Source organism: Podarcis pityusensis (genome assembly GCF_964106645.2).
Source record: "Podarcis pityusensis genome assembly, chromosome: W".
Taxonomy (NCBI): Eukaryota; Metazoa; Chordata; class Lepidosauria; order Squamata; family Lacertidae; genus Podarcis; species Podarcis pityusensis.
Window position 1 is genome coordinate 14,509,359 of NC_138045.1, and position 22,163 is coordinate 14,531,521.

General features: G+C 43.2%; 1 pseudogene across 1 annotated transcript in view; it reads right to left on the reverse strand.

The window, feature by feature from the left end:
- Positions 1–22,163, reverse strand: part of LOC308467633 (NALCN channel auxiliary factor 2 pseudogene) — a 42,354-nt pseudogene that overhangs the window by 9,178 nt on the left and 11,013 nt on the right. The gene's annotated exons all lie outside the window — the stretch shown is intronic.

A 22,163-nucleotide genomic window follows, 5' to 3' on the forward strand; every position in this document is an offset into this window, starting at 1 on the left:
TAACGCAAAATGTCGGGAGGAAATGGAAAAAAGGTAGGAGGGACCCCTGGGGAAAGGAAAGCGTCTCGACAAGAGGAAATCAAAGATTTAGACATCTTGTGGTTAAAGATTAAGGAGGAATTTAAACAAAGTGAGGTACTGTCAGGGCTGCCTCAAGTCTCAGCTCACAAAAGACCAACGCCTATCTTTTCTTATATACAAAAGTGTTAATTGCAGTTCATTGTTTGCTTCAGATCCGAGGCGCGCAGCCCTACGTCTCCTAGGCTTAGACCGCTGAAGTCCCCTCTGAATCCGTCCCTCCCCTGCACCAGTTTAAGAGGCTTGCGCTGCTCCACCTCTTTCTCTCTTTCCTTTTCCGCAGGGTCTTTCTGCCCGCTGGGGTTTCGCCCCTCCTGGATTCCTCCGACGCGGAATCAGACTGCTCTTGCCCCCTCCTGCGGGCTTTGGGACCTGGCCCCTCCTCCGGGCTCCCTGTACTTCCGCGCGCCTCTACATTTGAACTTGGCGCGCGCGCCCAACCTCTAACTTTCCTTTTGACAGCTACGCTACTCCCTTCACTACTCCCCTCCCCTTCCGGGAGGGTGGCTTGCTCCGACCTCCCTCCTTTCTCTACTGCCGGAGCCGCCTCCCCTGATACACTGGAACCTCCACCCCCTTCGCTGCACTCTGGCGGGGAGGCTGGTCCTGACGCCCAGCTGCCACTTTGGGATCCCCCGCTGGCCCCCTGCTCCTGACACGTCCCCCCTGGGGCTCCCCTGGCCTTGACCACCGGCGCCCCCTTCTGGGAATCCTCTGATTCGCTGGAAAGACTCATGGAATCTCTTGAGTCATTGTCATCCTCTTCCTCGCTGTCCTGGGATTCATCCCCATCGCTCTCCATCTCCTGCCTACCCTGTGCCTCTGTCCCTGAACCCCTGACAGGTACATATGGTAAATAAACTAGGAGAGGTGCAGTGAGGATAGACAAGAAAATAGAAGGGGCCGTAGGTGAACTCTCTAGTAAGATTCAAGATTTGACAGTTAGGTCAAAATCAATTGAAGAAGCAAATAAGAAAATTCAAAAGGAGATGAAAGAACAAAAGAAAGAGACAGAAAAAATAAAGGAGGAAATAAGAGAATGGAATAACAGACAAGACCAACTGTCGGATAATCTAGCCATGGTAGAAATGCGGCAGAAACAGCTCAACTTAAAATTTAGAGGAGTTGGAGAAGAAGTAAATGAGAATGTAAAAGAAAAAATGATTAGAGAGCTATCTAAATGGCTAGAATTGAAAGAGGAAGAGGTAGCCTACACGGTAGACAAGGCATTCAGAATTAGAGGGAAAACGCAACAAGCTAAATCGAAAAAATTGGTTGGTGACTGCCTAGTGGTCTTCAATTCAATTGAGATGAAAAATATGATCCTAAGAATGAGCTATAAAAAAAAATTAATAATTGAAGGAAGACCTATTGTCATATTTAAAGAAATTCCAATCAGGCTCTTGCGTAAACGAGACGGATATAGACAAATAGTAAGTGTTCTGAAAAGGAATGCTATATCTTATAGATGGGAATTCCCAGAAGGGATTACCTTCTATTACAAAGACAAGAGATTTAGACTGATGAATACCCAAGAAGTGGAAAAATTTCTGAGAAGATATGAGAAGGAGCTAGGGAAAGTGGAAGAAAGATTTGAAGAAAGAGAGAGAATTACAGAGAAATTACAGAAAGTGGAGAAAGGGAAAGAAGTAGAGGAGAAAGAGGAAGAAGAAGAGGAAGAAGGCGCAGTGGGAGGAGAAGAAGAGGAAGAAATTATAAGGAACAGGAAAACTAGACTATAAGCCTGAAAACGTGGGTAGTACGAATTAAAAATAAAATAAAATAAAAAAACACGATAATGACTCTTAAATTTCTGTCTTGGAATGTGAACAGATTAAATGACAAATCTAAAAGGAATAAAATCTCGAAGGTTTTGATGAAAAAGAATTTTGATGTGATATGCTGTCAGGAAACACATGTGGCCAAAAAAAACAATCATATTCTGATAAATAAAAGGTTGGGGGCTGAATTTATTAACTCAGATGCAAACAAAAAAGAGGAGTAGTGATATACGCTAAAGAAAAATGGGACCCTAAATTAATATGCAAGGATGAGGAAGGGAGAATTTTGGGAATACAAATTAATCATCAGGGAGAAAAATTCAATGTGGTAACTGTTTATGCTCCAAATACGAATAAAGCAGAATTCTTCAAAAAACTGGAACAAATATTATTGGATTTAGAGACTCATAAATTGATTTTACTTGGTGACTTAAACGGAGTACCAATACCAGAACTAGACAGAAGTGCAAAAAGGAAAAAATTGAGTTAAGGAAATTACCAAGATCGTTCAAAAACCTTGAAGAAAATTTAGACTTGACGGATATCTGGAGACACAAATACCCATTGACAAAACAATTTACATATTTTTCAGAGCCGCACCAGAGCTGGGGCAGAATAGACCAGATTTGGGTATCAAGAGAACTAGTAACAAGAGTTGAAAAATGTGAAATACAACCCAGAACACTTTCCGATCATAATTCAATATCCCTGGAAATTAAGTGTGGAATTCAGGGGGCGTATAGATGGAGAATGAATATCTATTTGAAAACGATGATGTGACTGAGAAGGCTAAAAACACCTTAAAAGACTTTTTTGATTTAAATCTGAATAAAGAGACAAACATAGATATAGTTTGGGATGCCAGTTAAGAGGCTTTCTAATTCAACAAAACAGTTACAGGGGAAAAATGAGAGAACAAAAGAAAGATGGAATCCTGACCCAATTAAGAGAATGTGAGAAAAAATTAATAACAAATCTGAGTGATGAACAGATTAAACAAACATCGAAATTGCTACAATTACAATACTCAATGTTAATTAACCAAGAAGTAGAATGGAGAAGTAAATCAACGAGGCAAAAAAATTTCGAATCAGCAAACAAAACGGGGAAGTTCTTGGCCTGGCAACTACGAAAAAGGAAAAAGCAAAATGTGATTAATAAGATAAAAATAGAAGAACGGCTTGTGGAAGACCCAAATGAAATAAAGAAAAAATTCCTAATTTTTTTAAAAAAACTATACAAAAGAGAAGAAGATTTAATAGAAATAGGAAAATATTTAGATAACAACAGATTAACATCCATAACGGAGGAAGAGAAAACCCAACTGAACAAGTCCATAACAATATATGAAGTCCAGGAGGCAATAAAGAGAATGAAACTTGGGAAAGCACCGGGCCCAGATGGATTATCGGCCAAATACTATAAAGTTTTGGAGGAGTACTTAGCCCCGGTGCTATGCGATGTAATGAATAACATCCTACAAGGAGGGAAGATACCGGACTCCTGGAAAGATGCACACATCACGTTGATACCTAAAGCGGACTCAGACAAATTGAATATAAAAAACTACAAACCGATATCGCTCCTTAACAATGATTACAAAATATTTGCTGAAATAATGGCAAACAGACTCAAGAAATATTTAAAAAATGTAATACATATGGATCAAGCTGGATTCCTTCCTAATAGACAATTAAAAGATAATGTCAGGCACATAATTAACATCATTGAATACCTGGAAAAGAAGAATGAAATCCCTGCGGTATTAATTTTTATCGATGCACAAAAAGCATTCGATAATGTATCCTGGCAGTTTCTATTAAAGTGCATGGAGACAGCAGGGATAGAAGGTGCCTTCATGGAGGGAATTAAAGCAATCTACTCAAGTCAAAGAGCCAAACTGATTATTAACAATAATTTAACTGATGCATTCGAAATCTCTAAGGGTACAAGACAAGGCTGCCCCCTGTCACCGCTCTTATTTATAATGGTATTAGAAGTAATTGCAAATAAGATAAGGAAAGCGCCAGAGATACGAGGAATCAGAATAGGGGTGAAAGAATATAAACTGAAAGCGTACGCTGATGATTTGGTAATATCGTTGGAGGACCCCCAAAAAAGTATCGATGAAGTTCTGGTACTTTTAGAGGAATTTGGGAAAGTAGCAGGCTTTAAGTTAAATAAAACCAAAACTAAAATGATGGTTAAGAATATGGGGGAAGATTTAAGGAGGCAGTTAGAACTTCAATCTGGAATCAAAGAAGCAAAAAAGGTAAAATACCTGGGAGTTTGGCTAACGATGAAAAATATAAATTTAATGGCCGACAACTACATAAACACTTGGAAAGAAATTCAAAAGGAATTAGATATTTGGAACAGGATAAAACTCTCCTGGTCAGGTAGAATGGCAGCAATTAAGATGTGTATACTGCTGAAACTATTATTTTTATTCCAAAATGTCCCGGTGATTAGAGGAAGTACAATATTCAAAAACTGGCAAAAAATTCTCTCCAAATTTATATGGCAAGGCAAAAGACCGAGAATTAGATTTAAATTGTTAACGGATAGAAAAGACAGAGGAGGATTTGCGGTCCCAAATCTGAGATTGTATTATGAAGCCTCGTGCGTTTGTTGGCTCAGAGAGTGGATCGTCTTAAAAAACACAGACTTGCTGGACTTGGAAGGCTTCGATTTAAGATTCGGCCGGCATGCGTATCTCTTGCAGAATAAGGAAAAGGTGCATAAAGGCTTCTCAAATCATATTATTAGAGGAACACTGTTAGAGGTATGGGAAAAGAATAGAAAACTGTTGGAAAAAAATACCCCCTGGTGGCTATCGCCTATTGATATCTTAACTATTAAAAAAATAAATATAGAAGGTGAGAGATGGACCTATGAAGACCTCCTGGAAAGAACAGAAAGAGGATGAAAAATTAGACCATATGAAGAGTTAAAAAACAAACTAACAGGTTGGCTACAGTATCATCAAATTAATGCCTTATGGAAGGAAGACAAAAAGACTGGGATGAATGAGAAAAAATCTAGGTTCCAGGTAGAGATAATAGAAAGTAAAACCAAACTTCTATCCAAAATGTATAACCAGCTATTAGAATGGGACACTAAGGACGAGGAGGTCAAGGAAGTTATGGTAAAATGGGCAATAGATATTGGATACAATTTGGATTTTGATAAATGGACGAGGTTGTGGAGTAAAGGAATGAAATTCACAGCCTGCACCACCCTTAGAGAAAATATGGAAAAGATGATGTACCGTTGGTACATCACCCCTGTGAAATTGGATAAAATGTATAAGACCGGGGATAAAAGGTGTTGGAAATGTAAAACTAAAGAAGGAAGTTTTTACCATATGTGGTGGAAGTGCAAAGAAATAAAAAAAAATTGGGAATCCATATACAATGAATTGAAAAAAATATTTAAATACACCTTTGTTAAAAAACCCGAAGCCTTCCTTCTGGGAATGATCGGAGACGAGATTAAGAAAGAAGACCACATAATGTTTCAATACGCAACTGTAGCTGCCAGGATCCTGTTAGCACAAAATTGGAAAACCCCAAATATCCCGACCATTAAAGATTGGCAAATTAAATTATTTGAATATATAGAATTGGCAAAAATGACGCAGTATATCAGACAGCAAAAAGGTACAAAGTTTACTGACGATTGGACTAAATTTATAACATACATGGAAACAAATTCTAGAGATTTAAAAATCACAGTAGGTTTAACATAATTCTTGCGATGTGTAGATGATACAAAACGGAAACTGCAGAATGGAATTATTATTTTACATAACCCAAAACCGAGATGGAAGGAAGTCAACCATTATTTGTTGTTAATTAATTAATGTCTGTCTTTTGGTTGGTTTATGTTTGCTGTTTTGGTCGATGTTTTCTTTTTTCTTTGGTGTGTTTATTCGTTGTTGTTTTTTTGGTTTGGTTACTGAAAATTAATAAAAAGAATTTAAAAAAAACACCAAAAAAAGAGAATATTAAAATACTGTGTGGGAGGGCGTTCCACAGGGCGGGCGCCACTACCAAGAAGGACCTCTGCCTGGTTCCCTGTAACTTGGCTTCTCGCAGGGAGGGAACCGCCAGAAGGCCCTCAGTGCTGGACCTCAGTGTCTGGGTAGAACGATGGGGGTGGAGACGCTCCTTCAGGTATACTGGACCGAGGCCGTTCAGGGCTTTAAAGGTCAGCACCAACACCAATTACTGAAGCGGGTAATGCCTTCATCAATAATTTGACTCTTGTTATAACGTACTGGAGTAATAAGGCACAGCACTGATTACTGCATTGCAAGGGATTGGACTAGATGACCCTTCGTGTCCCTTCCAATTCTAAATCTTATTATTCTATTTCATATACGGTAAATCAACAAACAAATGTACTAAAGATTAATCCTAACGCCAGAGTGGATTTGATTTAAGGCATTTTTTTACAGAAAGACTCATTCTTGCCAGTACCATCTTAATATTTACAGCAAGACGAAGATATCATTTTTGGAATAATAAATTTCCAGAGTCATTTTTACAGTTAAATAAAAAATGACTGATTTGGTTCTACTCTTAAAAATACATAGACAGATAATTATGAAATTATGGTAAGGTTTAATAAGTTAACTGTTTCTATTTGGACAACTTTTCTGCTGTACAGTGGACGCTCAGGTTGCAAACGTGATCCGTGCGGGATGCACGTTCGCAACCTGCAGCGGCGAATCTGCGCACATGTGGGTTGCAATTTGGCGCTTCTGAACATGCGTGACTGCTGAAACCCGGAAGTAACCCTTTCCGGTACTTCCGGGTTTCGGCAGGTCCGTAACCCGAAAAAACGCAACCTGAAGCGTCTGTAACCCGAGGTATGACTGTACTTGATTGGAAGGAGAAAAAGAATCATTTCCTTAATCACAATTTAAACCATTTATTTCACTAAAACAATACCATATGTATCCATGTTTGTTAACTGATGTGTTTAAACAATTTTTTTAAATAAAAAAAAACAGACTAAGTTTTAGCACACATGAAAAACTTAAAACAAATCCTTATTTCCTGATGAATAGCCTTTGGACTAGAATGTAACTTAAATAGAAAACTATCTTTAGAAAGATTTTTCCTCCAAAAGCATTTTTTTAATTATTATTTTTTTAAAAGCCCTATTTAAATCAAAAGAAACACACACACACACACACAGTATATATATATATATATATATATATATATATATATATATATATATATCTCCACCCTGGTATGATGGGATTTGTAATCGTATCAGCTGGGAATGATGGGAGTTGTAGTCCTGCCAGTTTGGCATGATGGGGTTTGTGATCGTATCAGCTAGGTATGAGAGGTGGTATAGTCTGGCTGCCTAGGCATGATGGAAGTTGGAGTCCTTCCGGATAGACATGCTTGGATTTGAGATCCTATCAGCACAGAATGATGGGAAGTGTAGTGCGGGCAGAGAGTCCTGATGGGAGTTGCAGTCCTTCCTACTCAGAATGATGGGAGTTGGAGTCCTGCTGGCTATGCAGGATGGGAGTTCTGCTTCCAGGCACGCTGGGAGTTGTAGCATGGCGTCTGATTCAACGGCCCACTTTCCATTGCAGAGCCGGGTGCTCATCTCTGCCAAGCCAGTCGCCAACATGCTCTTGGTGGCTGGCGCCGACCACATCATCACTATGGACCTGCACGCCTCTCAGATCCAGGTGAGACCCCCAGGGCTCATTTAGTCCAGCCCGCATGGCCACGTGTGGACTTTCTAAATATTTGACTATTCAACACTTATGTTAATGGTGTACTTTTTAATTTTAATAATAATAATTGGTGTTGTTAAATATTTGAGCATTACGTGACACAAATGGTGGTAGTAATAGCAACAACAACAACAATGCCGTATCGGCCTGAATATAAGCCTCACTTTTCCCCCAAATTCTGACCATGAAAAGTTAAAGCGCGACTTAAATTTGCGACCTTACAAAAACTGGCTTTTACGATATCTCTGTTGAAACAGACATACAGTAAAACGGAACGGGGATGAGTGCCTGCAGAATTTTATTATCTTTTTTTATTTTTCCCCCTTGAATTTTAAAGGTGTGGCTTATATTCAGGTGCAACTTATATTTGGGCCAATACATTATTATTAAGTGGACTATGTTATTACGGGGCTGTCTGTTGGTGTGCTTTTTATGATGTTTTCAACTGCTTTCATCAGATGCCTAATAATAATACTATAAAAAAATTCCTTCCAGTAGCACCTTAGAGACCAACTAAGTTTGTTATTGGTATGAGCCTTTGTGTGCATGCACACTTCTTCAGATATACTACCGTATTGGCCTGAAAATAAGCTGCACTTTAACTTTTCACGGTCGGAATTTGGGAAAAAAGTGAGGCTTGTATTTGGGCCAATATGGTATTATTACGTTGACTATGTTATTATGGGGCTGTCTGCTTTTTTTGACGTTTTTCAACTGCTTTTCTCAGATGCCTAATAATAATAATAATAGGGAACTGCCCAGAGTGGCTGGGGAAACCCAGCCAGATGGGTGAGGTATAAATAAATTATTATTCTGATTATGATTATTATCCCTGGCCCAGGGCTTCTTTGACATCCCCGTCGACAACTGCTGCTGCTGCGACTGCTTTGAGTGTTTAGGAAGACGTCTCCCTCCTGCAAGCCAATTCCATCGGGCCGAGGGGGCAGGGCCCACACGTACTCTGAGCAGCTCTCTGCAGCAAGTGGCAAAAATGTTTTTAAGTGTTTTAAAAGCATTAATTTGTTGCACCTCAAATGGTGGCTTTTTATTATTTATTTTATTTTATTATTTTCTTTCTGTTTGGGGTGGGACAAATGTTTAGTTGGGGTGGGGATTAGTTTAATTTTAGCATAATTGTTTCTTGCTTTGTTTTTACTTTTACTTGCTTTGTTAGGTTATTGTATAGTTTGTATTTTGCTTTTTAAGGGGAAAGGGTCAGGGCTGCCTGGGAGTGGGTCTCAGCCAACAGAATGGCTGGGGCAGGTTCCACAGGGGCAGAAGCACCAGGACACCCAATCTCAGTGATCATGGGCAGGAGGAGGAGCTACGCTAAGATCAGACCATGTCATTACCGAGGAGGCAGGCTTAGTCGTTGTTTGAGGACTATCCCTGCCTCCAGGTCCGGTCCTGACCGGAAGGATACTGGAATCAGCAAGGGAAACCCACATGACCTGAAAGTGTTGCTGTGCAATGCCAGGTCAATGATGAATAAGACCACTGCCATCCACGACCTGACTGTGAATGGAGGACTCGACCTGGCATGTGTGACAGAGACCTGGTTGGATGAAGCAGATGGGCCTGTCCTTGCTGCTGCTTGTCCACCAGGTTTCTCTTGCTGTGCAACCCAGGTCATGTGGGTGGGGAGGGGGGTTGCAGTGATTTCTAGGACGTCATTAGTTTGCACCAGGTGTCCCGTTGGGAAGACCCAGTTTTCTGAGTGAATGTTCTGGAAGTTGGGCAATAAGGGCAGCACAGGATTCCTTTTGGTGTACCAATGTCATGAATGAGCCAGCCTAGCCACCTTTCAGAGAGGGAAGTAGGCAGGAAGAGAAAGGTGAGTAAGAGAAGATTGACAGCCTGTCTTCTCAGGAAGAAATTGGAGGGGATCCAATGAGCCCACAGAGTCACCGCTGGGGGAGTGTGTGTGATAGGATGCGGAAGCAGAAAAGTAAGGGTCAGAAGTTCCATTTAAATTGGGGGAAGGGGAGGGACTCGGCAGAAGAGTCATCATAATTCATGAGGGCGGCAGCTGTGTTAATGCCGTCCTGCGTTATCTGTGTACTTGGTCAATAAATCATCCTTTCTACTGAACTACGCTCCCTGTGTGGTCGAGCTGGAGGCTGGATTCCTGACAACCGACCTCCCCGCTGCACCAAGGATTCCCGGCCCGAGCTGCTTCAGGTCGTGGTGGATATGTTCCTGGAGACACCTAGTTTGGTTGTCCTGGGGGATTTTAACATCCATGCCGACACGACCTTACAAGGGGCTGCTCGGGACTTCGTGGAAAGCATGGCCTCCATGGGGCTGTCCCTGAATAAGTTTGGCCCAACTCATAATCGTGGACATGCCTTAGACCTGGTGTTCACCTCTATGGATGCTGGTGATCTGACACTAAGTAAAAGTGAAACAAAAGAAGTGCCATGGTCAGATCACTTCCTGGTGCAACTGGACTTCTCTGCGACCCTTCCCCTCTGCAGGGAGGTGGGACCAATTCGGATGGTCCGCCCCTGCCACTTAATGAATCCAACTGGTTTCCAGAGAGTGGTAGGGGATGTTTTATCCCATGTTGGTGGCCTTTCAGCTGATTCTCTGGTGTCACGTTGGAATGTGGAGTTAACCAGGGCTATTGACTGTCTGGCTCCGAGGTGCCCTCTCTGATTGCATGGAGCCCGGACAGCCCCGTGGTTTTCCCTGGAGCTGTTGGCAATGAAACAATTGTTGAGATGGCTAGAGCACCGGTAGCGGAAAACTCATTCTGAATCGGACTGGACATGGGTAGGGGCTCAACGTCGAGCCTACCAAGTGGCGATGGCGAAGAGGACATTCTTCACCGCCTCTATTGAATCTGCAGAAAACAGCAGCAGGAGACTCTTTCAGGTGGTTCGCAATCTACTGGAACCACCTTCGTCACCGGGGCATGCTAGGGACCCCAAGTTCTCCTGCAATGCTTTTGCAAAGTTTTTTGCAGATAAAGTCGCTCAGATTCAGAAGGAGGGAGACTCCACCATGGGAGCAGAGCTGGGGCGGGAGAGTGCGGGAGTCCTGTCTAATCATGTTATATGGGATTAATTCCAATCTGTTACCTCCAAGAATGTGGACAGGCTGCTTGGACGAGTGAAACCAACCACCTGTCTCCTTGACATTATCCTGGCTAATAAAAGCAAGCCGGAAAGGGCTGGGCGATGGGCTCTGCGGGGTGGTGAATGCGTCCCTCTGGTTGATGATCTCCGGCGGGCTACGGACAAAGGTGAGACCTGTTTCCTAGTTCTGCTGGATCTCTCAGCGGCCTTTGATACCACTGACCATAAGATCCTTCTGGACCGCCTAGAGGGGCTGGGAGCTGGGGGCACTGTTATACAGTGCTTCCACTCCTTTCTCCTGGGCCGTGTCCAGAAAGTGGTGTTAGGGGATGAGGATTTAGACCCCTGGGCTCTCACTTGTGGGGTACCTCAAGGTTCCGTCCTCTCCCCATGCTTCTACATGAAGCCACTGGGAGATATCATCAGAGGGTTTGGGCTGGGTGTTCATCAATATGTGGATGATACTCAGATCTACCTTGTTCTTAAATCGGAACCAGTGAGGGCAGTGAAGGTCCTGTGTGAGTGTCTGGAGGTGGTTGGAGGATGGATGGCGGCTAACGGATTGAGGTTGAATCCTGACAAGACAGAAGTACTGTTCTTGGGGGACAGGGGGATGGGCTGTTGTGGAGGACTCCCTGGTCCTGAATGGGGTAACTGTGCCCCTGAAGGACCAGGTGTGCAGGATGGGAGTGATTTTGGACTCACAGCTGTCCATGGAGGTGCAAGTCAATTCTGTGTCCAGGGCAGCTGTCTACCAGCTCCATCTGGTATGCAAGCTGAGACCCTACCTGCCTGCTGACTGTCTCGCCAGAGTGGTGCATGCTCTAGTTATCTCCCGTTTGGACTACTGCAATGTGCTCTACATGGGGCTACCTTTGAAGGTGACTTGGAAACTGCAATTAATCCAGAATGCAGCAGCTAGACTGGTGACTGGGAGTGGCCACCGGGACCATTTAACACAGGTCCTGAGAGACCTGCATTGGCTCCCAGTACATTTCCAACCAAGCACAATTCAAAGTGTTGGTGCTGACCTTTAAAGTCCTAAATGGCCTTGGCCCAGTATACCTGAAGGAGCGTCTCCACCCCCACTGTTCAGCCCGAACACTGAGATCCAGCGCCAAGGGCCTTCTGGCGGTTTCCTCACTGCGAGAAGCAAAGCTACAGGGAACCAGACAGAGGGCCTTCTCGGTAGTGGCAACCTGCCCTGTGGAATGCCTTCCCATCAGATGTCTAGGAAATAAGCAACTATCCTACTTTTAAAAGACATCTGAAGGCAGCCCTGTATAGGGAAGTTTTTAATGTTCAATGCTGTATTGTGTTTTTAATATTCGATTGGGAGCTACCCAGAGTGGCTGGGGAAACCCAGCCAGATGGGCGGGATATAAATAATAAATTACTGTTATTATTATAACCTGTATGCCGAGCCAGCTGTTCTGAAGTGGATCAAGGAGAACTGCACTATTGTCTCGCCTGTGGCTGGGGGAGCCAAAAGGTGACCGCTGTCAGGAGGTCCTACACATGAGTAGGGGTCCGACAGAGACACATGCCCGACTGGCATGTTCTCTCCCTCCTGGTCGGCTGTTTGGGAGATTCAAAAGTGTTAGCAGTTAGTGTGACAGACTCAGCAGTGCAGCTTTTGGCTATACTACGTTTATTTACATATACACACTTGACTCAGCTCCTGCCTCTTCAGCATCAGACAGCAAAGAGAAAGAACAAAAGGACAAAAATCCTACATCACGGAAACACAGTAATAAAAACATCCTGTCTCCATCACTTCCCACAATGTGGAATGAAAACATACACAGTCATGTGATAAAAACAATCCCATGACTGCAAGACGGGGAATGAATCCTAACATCCTCCCCCGATTTGTGTACCGTGTTGTAGTCATCAGTGTAACTGCAACAAACATACAGATGTCATACACATAGTATACCCCTGTATCACCCATTCCACCCTTGGAACTACCTGCAACCAGACTAGCCTTGGGCCTTAACATCTAGCACATTTGGTTACCCTCCTTCCATGGGACTAGAGCTCTAGCTCTGTTCCTCTCTGAGGAAACAGCATCTACCCTTACAGCCTCTGGACATGGTTTCCCGTCCTTTGAGGACAAACCTTGTACCCCTTTCAAGACTTCGGGTTCCAAGACCTGCGTTGAGCTACTAGCTACAGCCAAATCTGTACCAGCTGTGTCAGTGGAACTCACCTTGGTATCAGGCATCTGTACAAGCCTTTTCCATACCCCAGGAAGAATCTATGCTTCCTGTCTTGTGACGTCTCCACCCACATGTCAGACCCATCCGTTGGTTCCTTGGCATTGTCCCTATCAGAACCTTCATCTGATACTGAATCTGTTTCAGATTCATCATCACCAATAGGGTGCTTCTGTAAGATACCCATATTGCCTTCCCCTTTTGCTTTGTCCTGAACATCTTTGGTACATCTTCATGTCAGACATCAGCAATCTGGAAGATCCATGCATACACCCTGCATGAAAAAATGGTTATCAGACATAGCATCACATGTCTCTCCAACCTTTCCACCATTCCCTATGTTAACATCACAACACAGCAAACCATTTATACCATCTATACAATTTATACAAGGGATAGCCACCTGAAGCCTCCGGAGCGCAGCGGGAGGTCCTGCTGTGCTCTGGAGGCTTCGGGTTCCTTTTGCTGAAGCTGGGAGAGCAAGACTCTCCTGGCTTCAGCAGAGAGGGAGAGCTGCGCAGCACCCCTTCAGCAAAGCGGGAGGAGAAATGGAAGGGGCTCCGTTTCTCCTGCCGCTTCACTGAAGGGGCGCTGAGCAGAGAGGGGGGAATTATTTTTTTTCTTGTTCTCCCCCTCTAAAACAAGGTGCGTCCTATGGCCGGGTGCGTCCTATAGAGCGAAAAATACGTCCTATAGAGCGAAAAATAAAGGCTTTCTTCTGTTACGGAAATGAAGGTGGGGGCCACTACATGGAAACAGTTTTCCCCTTCCTCCTCAAAACCAGGGATGATAAGCCCAACTACCTTCGCTCACAGTCGCATAAGCACTACACTACACCATAGCAATAAAATTGTATGTTTACAAGAATCAACCGTTGAAATACAAACTCCATGTGTATAAATGAAGAGACAATATTACTGTTTTATGAATGAACTCTGTATTTGTGAATCACCTAAATATCAACCAATAGGGAGCTTTAAAATTTGACAGCTAGCCAATCGGGTATTATCAAACAGTGACCTCAACTGTGCAAAGTAGGTAACCAGCAGGGAATTGCTGCAAAACCCTCCGTTCAGTCTTTGCAGGGTTGACTGAACACCCTCCTGCTGTGCAGATAATGGGGCAAGTCTATCAAATGTATCCATCCTAGTTTCAATTGCCTTAAAGTGTTACATTGTAACAAGAAGTGTCAAAAATGTATCCTTTTGGACTTGACAGCGCTGACTGGAAGAGTGCTAACCTTTGGAAAACTATATAAAATCAATGCCATAACCGATTCTCCTCATTCCAACAGCATTTTACTCCTACGAGAATGGTGGACTTGGACATCACTTTCCTCTATAATCCTCCAAGCGTGAGGTCACGAACACAACCTGGATGCCCCCTCCCACCATAATCCCCGAGGCACATATACAACACCCTCCCCAGGGAGGTGGAAAGAGAGTAACAATGGACATCCACTGTCCATTGTAACAATGAACAGTAACAAAGAGAGTAACAATGGACAACCAGGTGTTCACAAGGCCCATCCTCGAGAAGCCCCGAAGGGCAAGCATATGTATAGATAGCTTTATTGTTCTATGGGTGATGGGTACTTAAGAGGTGTCTGGAACTGAATCTGATAACAGGCAAGTTGAGGAACTCATGCAACCTCACAATTGTGGGAATGTTTAGGGATGCAGGAGAGGATATATTGTTTGATTATATCCTTTCCAACTTGTGTTAACAAGTTCTACAATTTAGCAGAGTAACATTCCCTTTTTTTAAAACTTGCACAGTGGATGCATTTGCTCAGGCTCGCTAAAGCCTCTAAAATAAGTTTCGTTGGTAATTTCCCCTTTAGTCCCTCATAAAAAGATAGACACGACACAATCTTCTATAAAAGTATAAAAAGAGTTTACTCATACATTCTGTTCACAAATGGATCCCAGAAGGCAGACTTAAGTTACAAAAGGAATATACACCTGGAAACTATCCCATAAGGAGACAGCTTCTTTGTCCTCTCTTGGCTACAAGCCAAGAGAGCATCTTAGGCTAAGCAGATGTTGCTTCTTCGACAAATGTGGTCAGAGAGAGAGAGATGGCTGACCAGTCCTGCTCTTTTGTTACCTGGGCAGGTGAGGTCATGCCCACCTCTAGTCACATGCAGAGAAAGTCTGTCCCAGCCTAGGAGAAACAGGAAGTTCTGGCTGGCTGGTCCAGACACCCCCTTTTATGTCCACTCTAGGATGTTGTACTTGACTGCTCTTGTGTTTCACATCCCACAACAATATCCCCTCCCTCCCTGTGACATGTTGGTGATGTATCAATGATGTATCGATGATGCTTCTGGAAAGGTATTATGGGAAGGGAAGGAAGGTTCTTACCTTGTGTGTGTGGGAACCTGCGCAACAATAAAGATTGAGGTCTACTGACTGCTGATTTGCTCCATTACTTGGCTGGTACTTCCTTCTTTGCTGACAACATAGACCCACGGGGGCTTGCACCCTGATGAGTTGGGCTGCAGAGCATCCTCGCACCCAGAATTTTCCTTAACACTTCACTCAATAGGTGGTCAGTCTTCCATCCACTGAGATCCACTATGTGCTGCATCCCTAATAAGCAAAGTCTTTCACCTTGCCTAGTGGTTGCTACTAGCCAAGACAACTACTTGCTAGGAGGACAACCACTATTTTTCAAAAGCCAAGCCACCCCCTACTTTCAAAAATTTTGATAACTCTATGGTAGTTAGCTGTACAAAACATTTTTTTGAAGAAAATGTGGGGTAGCCCCTAAATGTTGAATGGTCACTTTAAAATGTGAAGGTTCATTATTGCTTCACAAGTTGTGTATGTCTTTAAGGGCCAGGGCAAATAACGAGACCCAGTCTTACAGCTGTGAAACATAGCAGGTGCTGCTGAGTTGTGTTAATCAAGTTGTGTCAGCAATTGGGTATAGTATATAAGGAGCAGCACCTAGAAGAAGAAGAGGAGTTTGGATTTGATATCCCGCTTTATCACTACCCGAAGGAGTCTCCCATTACCCTGGGGGATGGGTTGGTGGTTGGGTCTGGTTTGTTGTTAGTGTATTTAGTGTATAAGGAGTTTTTGTTTTTTTTATTAAAACCTTGTTTAAGTTACTTTTGAGTCCCTTCTTAATGCATGGTCTCCCCAGAAAGCTCTCTGCAGCGCTACTAAACTGCAAATAGCCAACACTAATAAGCAAAGGATTTTACGTATACGTACTAAAAAAAGCAGACCATAAATTTTGTGATATTAACATGCAAAAATAAAGATTTAGTTGCAGTGGACACAAATTTAATTAAATTAATGTATACTACAAGTGAGCAAATTATGACATGTCTAGCAGCTACTAAACCTCATTAGTAATACTACTAACAACAGCAGCAGCAGCAACATGTATATATACATACACACCCCACCTGTCTGGCTGGGTTTTCCCAACCACTCTGGGCAAAATGTTGATATAACAAGATGTTGAAAACATTTGTTCACAAATATATGTGGAAAACAAAGGAACTACATGTTTCAAAGCTTTTTCACCTAACTTATAATCAGCAAAAACCTTCAACCAGAATTGGTACAGTCTACATTCTTTGAAAAATGATTTCAATGAACCATCACAAGTCACGTCAACAAGCGCATCTTGCTCTTCCGCAGATAGTTGTTAGTTGTACATCACCACATTCAAAAGGATTCCTTATACATGAGTTTTCAGGATTTGTTGCAGGGATGTAATCTCTGAAGCTAGTCGCTAAATCACACAGGTGCTCAGTGATGTAATGTTTTACTTCTGGTATCAAAGCTTTGTCAATGGCCTCCAGAAATGTCTCCAGTGTTGAGATGTTAGTGAGGCTACCACCTTCTACTCAGCTTGCCAGAAGCATAATTTTTAAATCACTGCCTGAGTCTTATCTTCAATGTAAAATCACTACCTTGAAGGCTTGTGTTGAGAGTGTTCAAGTACATGAAAATGTCTGCTAAGTAGGCTACCATAGGCTTGGGAGGCAACTGGGGAAGGGCTGAGGCTGAGGGTGCTATGCACACTGGCTGGCAGGCTCTGTCACATGTGGCTGTTGTAAACATGCCCATATGGTCCTCAGCAGCTCCCCTCCTTCAGGCTCTGACCCACCCCACCCAGGTAGGCTGTCTGACTGTATCCTTCCAAATGATTTGTGGTTCAAAAGACGAAATTTCCCTTCCCCAAGCACTTTAGTCCCTCTGTAATAATAATAATAATTAATTAATAATAAATAATAAAAATAAATTATTTATACTCTGCCCTCCCCGGCCAGAGCCAGGCTCAGGGCGGCTAACACCAATAAAATCACAGTAAAAACATAATGGGGGGGGGGGGGCAATTTAAAATACAGGTTAAAATGCAATTTTAAATGCAGCCTCATTTTAAAAGTAGCCGATAGATCAAGACCATAAGGGCAGGGAAACATAAGGGTCAGACTGAGTCCAAACCAAAGGCCAGGCGGAACAGGTCTGTCTTGCAGGCCCTGCGGAAAGATGTCAAGTCCCGCAGGGCCCTAGTCTCTTGTGACAGAGCGTTCCACCAAGTTGGGGCCATTATTTTTTTATTTATTACATTTATATATCACTTTTATCTTCCAGGGATCTCAAGGTTGTATACATAGAATCAGAGCATTGGAGAGGACCCCCAAGGGTCATCTACTCCAACCCTCTGCAATGCAGGAATCTCAACTAAAGCATCCATGGCAGCTAGCCATCCAACCTTTGCTTAAAAGTTCTCCTCCTCAATGGGAATAGCAATGATTTACTGTATTTTTCGCTTCATAGGACGCACCTGACGAAAAGACGCACCAAGTTATTAGAGCAGGAAAACAAGGGCGGGGGGGAGTTCTGACTCAAATGTTGTACTAAACTATTTAAAACAGCAAAGTGGGTGGCTCCTGTCCACTTTGCTGCTTTAAAGCGAGCCACGGTATATAATGAAGAGAATGGGAAAAGGACAGACATTCCATTATAATGTAGCTGTTTTCATTATCACTGGGAAGTCAGTATTGGCAGCAGTCACTAAAACTAAAATTTGAGCATTTTACTGTTATTAATCAAGAATATTAATAGTCAGGGAGAGAAACCAGGGCTGTGCAAATGAGAAGTGCTTGGAGTATGGAGGAACAGCAAAGAGATCAAATGATTGCGCTCCAGTTCCTAAATCTGTGAAGTTTTCTCAAAACAGGCATGGTTGTTTTGAAAGGAAGATTCAAAATGGAGTGACTGAGCAAAGAACAGAGGAGGAAAAGAGGGCAGATAAATAGCTTCCATTCAATAACAAGAGAACACAATGTTTTTGGTTTGGTATAGGTGGACTGAACTTGTAAGAATTTGTATAATGAATTATAGATTTGGATTGGCATATCAGTGCCTCTTTTCAGCAATAAAGATTAGCTGCTAGGAACATGGTCCACACACAAACACACAGGATGTCTGGTTATAGTTGTGCAGTTTAAACTGTTCCTGAGCCAGATGACTGCTCCATTTTAGCTGAGCTCACTGTTACTGGTTTGTGGAGATGCTTTGCATGTATTTATGACTATTTCCGCAAAACTGCTACTTGAAGAAATCCCCAAACTTAATTTTTTTAAATTTCAAATGGAGATCAGAGTCCAGTTAGGCAATCAAGCCTTTGCAGTTGAATTAGGAGGCACTGAGAGACAGCAATTTGCTGCTCCCCACCCCCACCCAGCGCGGGGCAAAGGTGCACAGCCTTCCCGCTGCTTGCAAACCTTGTCGGGGCTTCAGGGGAAAGCAGAGACTGCCAGTAGAGCACCATGGCTCCTCCCCCCACCCCTAAAGAGCACCCCAGGAGCGCAGGGCAACAGCAATTTGGCTCCAGGGACCACACATTCGCTCCATAAGATGCACAGACATTTTCCCTTACTTTTTAGGAGGGAAAAAGTGCGTCCTATGGAGCGAAAAATACGGTATGTTGTGGGGGGGAGGGCAAAACCTCAGTTAGTTAAGTATTTTTATTGATTTTTATTGATTTTGGGGCAGCTGCTTCCCGGCTCCCCCCCTCCCCGGCTACACCCATGTCCTCCTCCCCATTTCATCCTCACAACAACCCTGTGAGGTAGGTTAGGCTAAGAGATGGTGACTGGCCCCAAGGTCACCCAGTGAGCTTCATGTCTAAGTGGGGATTTGAACCCTGCTTTCCCAGGTCCTAGTCCAACACACTATCTAACCATTACACAACCACCATGATAGCTATCTGTAATAAACAAACACAGGTGGAGAAACTGCTGTATGTTTTCACATGATCAAAACAATTCCCTGCAATGTTTTCTCATCAATGATATGTACAATACATTTCAAAAGAAACATGACTATCTTCTATTATTCAATAGAGTGAGAAGACTACACATCTTAATATCTTTCATCCCTCTGATGTCTTGGTTGGGTGGCTCTGCATACCTCCTTTCAAGATTTTTGCTTTAAAAAAAGAACACCCCTCTTTCCACATTGTAACATCCCCTACAATGGCCAGCCTTTTAGAGACCCAGAAAATGTAGAATCATAGAACTGTACAGTTGGAAGGGGCTCTAGCGGTCATCTAGTTCAGCCCCCTGAAATGCACAAAGAACTGCAGTTCTGCAGCAATCAGGGAAACCAGAAACCAAATCCTCACTCAACCATAGAGCTTCCAAAGAGATCTTGGGCCACTCACTCACTCACTCTCAGACGAACCTACTTCACAGGGTTGTTGGAAGGATAACAGGACAGGGGGAAACTACAGAGGCCACCCTGAGCTCTTTGGAGTTCAAGCAAGATATAGAACATCAATTTTGTGAATGAGATGGTGGTTCCAGTATAGATGTTTAATGGATGTGAACACGGGAGCATAGGAAGTTGCAATGCTCCAGTGTTTGTCACAAACTTTAAAATAGCACAAAAAGGAGACCAATATGGTGCCATGAATCAAACCTACCTGGGACCTTCTGCATGCAAGGCAGAACTCTGCCATAAAGCTCTCCTCTCTCTTCAAATACATGGAGCATGTGCAGTTTTGCATTTTGGTTGGAAGAGACCCTAAGGGTCATCTAGTCCAACCCCCTGCTATGCAGGCCTCAATGTATTTAATATGTGTTTCTTAAATATGCATGTTTTAACAGCTGATTATTAATATTTTGATACTTTTAGTTCTATTTGATTTTACCTTCTGGCTTCTTAATGATAATTTAAATGTATATTTTCTATTTTATGCAAATAGGGGTTGTTATTTACAATATAAATACAGTACAACTAAATAAATAAAAAGAAAATGTAAATAGTATGGCAGTTCTGCCAAACTCATTAGCTTTAAAAAAATTGTAATCTACAGTTAATACTTAAATAAAGTGCTGATCTGTACAAAGAAAGATAACCACCTCCTGCGCTACCCCCTCTCTCTTTCATGAGTTAGCATGCCTAGATAAGGAAAGAGATACATATGGGTTGTTGCACAATCCCCAGAACCACCTTAAGCCATCCAAGCCTTGCTCTGGGCCCCTTCTGTGCAAACACCTTTGCCACCTTCCCAAAGCCTGCCTGGTTTTGAGGAAGCAAGCCGATGCTACAGCTCCTGGATGCTAAGGGAGCCCTGGCACTGCTTTCCAAAGGAGGGGTGGCTTTGGGAGCCTGTCTGGTTTTGAGAAGGCAAAGGCGGGAAGGCCCATTCTTAGGGAAATGGTATTAGCATGGTCACCTCAGTTTTGCTATTTTACTGCCACTGAATTAATCCTAAAACAGTAAACTTCACCAGCATTTCTCCTTTTTTTTTACCTCGCCTAGCCAGGTTTGGCTTTTTTACAGAAATGCAGATACTAAGGACCAGTACAGGGTTAGGGTAAAGTGAAGTGAATTTTTTAAAGGGGGGACCTTTCCTTAAAGGGGGAGAGAGTAAACTAACCAATTTGCTCCTTTTCTCTGACTGTAAAGATATGACCCAAGGGCAGGAAGTGGCAGCTGCTTGATTGCTCCAGCCACAAACAGGACAGGACAAACTGAAAAAAAAAAAAAAAAGGAGAGGGGAAAGGAGAGGAGGAGCTGCAGCTGCAGCTGCAATTGTATTTGTGAAGAGCTGGAGGGAGAACAAGCCTCCAGAATAATAGCTTCTGCTGCCTGCCCTGCCCACCGAGAAGCAGAAAGGGGCTCCAGTGCCGCAGTACGTGGGGCAACGAACTGGCTTTGCATGTGTGCTTTGTGTGAGGTGTGTGGTTTGCAGCAGGTGGAGTTGCCAGCACCACGGACAGCCATTTTGTGGTGGAGACCTGCCTGCGTCTCCCTTCCCCTCGCTCCAAACTGAGCTGCCTGATGCAGCGTGAGGTCATGTACATTATGTTGTGCCCCCTCAATAATTTATGCAAGGTGGGTTTCTGGCTATGTCACGAGTCAATGATGGTTGTTCCTCACTGCCCAAGGTTCAGGCAGGGGAAAGCTAGGATTTATGAGGCAAAAATCCTGGCAATGTTCCCCAGTGGGTTGTGAGGAGCTCACTGCATTCCACTGTGCCACTCAAGTCCGTGTCTGCCAACTTGAAAGACAGAGTGGGTGCGACCTGGGAGCGTGTCCTTGCCATGGACTAGTCTCTGTCTCCAGCATGATTTGTGGTTAGTTCCTCCATAATTTGGACAATTGGCATTAATCAAGAGGTGCTCCTGGACCGACATATGCTAATGGACTGCAATAAATGGGCTGCAATCAATCAGCTGCCGAAAGGACTGGGCTTGTCTCTTTGAGGGTATCTGAATGTTTTCTTTGAAGCTTGAGAATCCTTACAACAGGCTTCCAGTTCTAGTCTGCCTTAATGGATGCAGCTCCCATGACAGCAGGAGATCGTTAGTGAAGGATAAACAAGGATGATTGAGGGTAATTATCCTTACAAGTTTCCCCCAAGGACGGGGGGGGGGGGGGGATAGGCTGAAGCAGTTCATCTACTGTAGGTACCTGGCTCTCACTCTGGCATGGAATGCGGGAGGCTGGGAGGCACTGAATGCAAAAGCACTTTGCCTGCTGATAACCCTCCTACACCACCATTAAGAAGCAGAGGTTCTCCTGTTAATTAGAGTTTAATTTGGACTAATTTACAGGCATGCGCTAGAAGAGATGAGATCATAAACTGTGGAACTTAATCAACTGCAAGGCTGTTAAGGTTTGAACTTGAAAGACTTCATTCGGTGTTAAATATGGGGGGGGGGGGAGCCTCCAGCTTTTTGATATATATATAT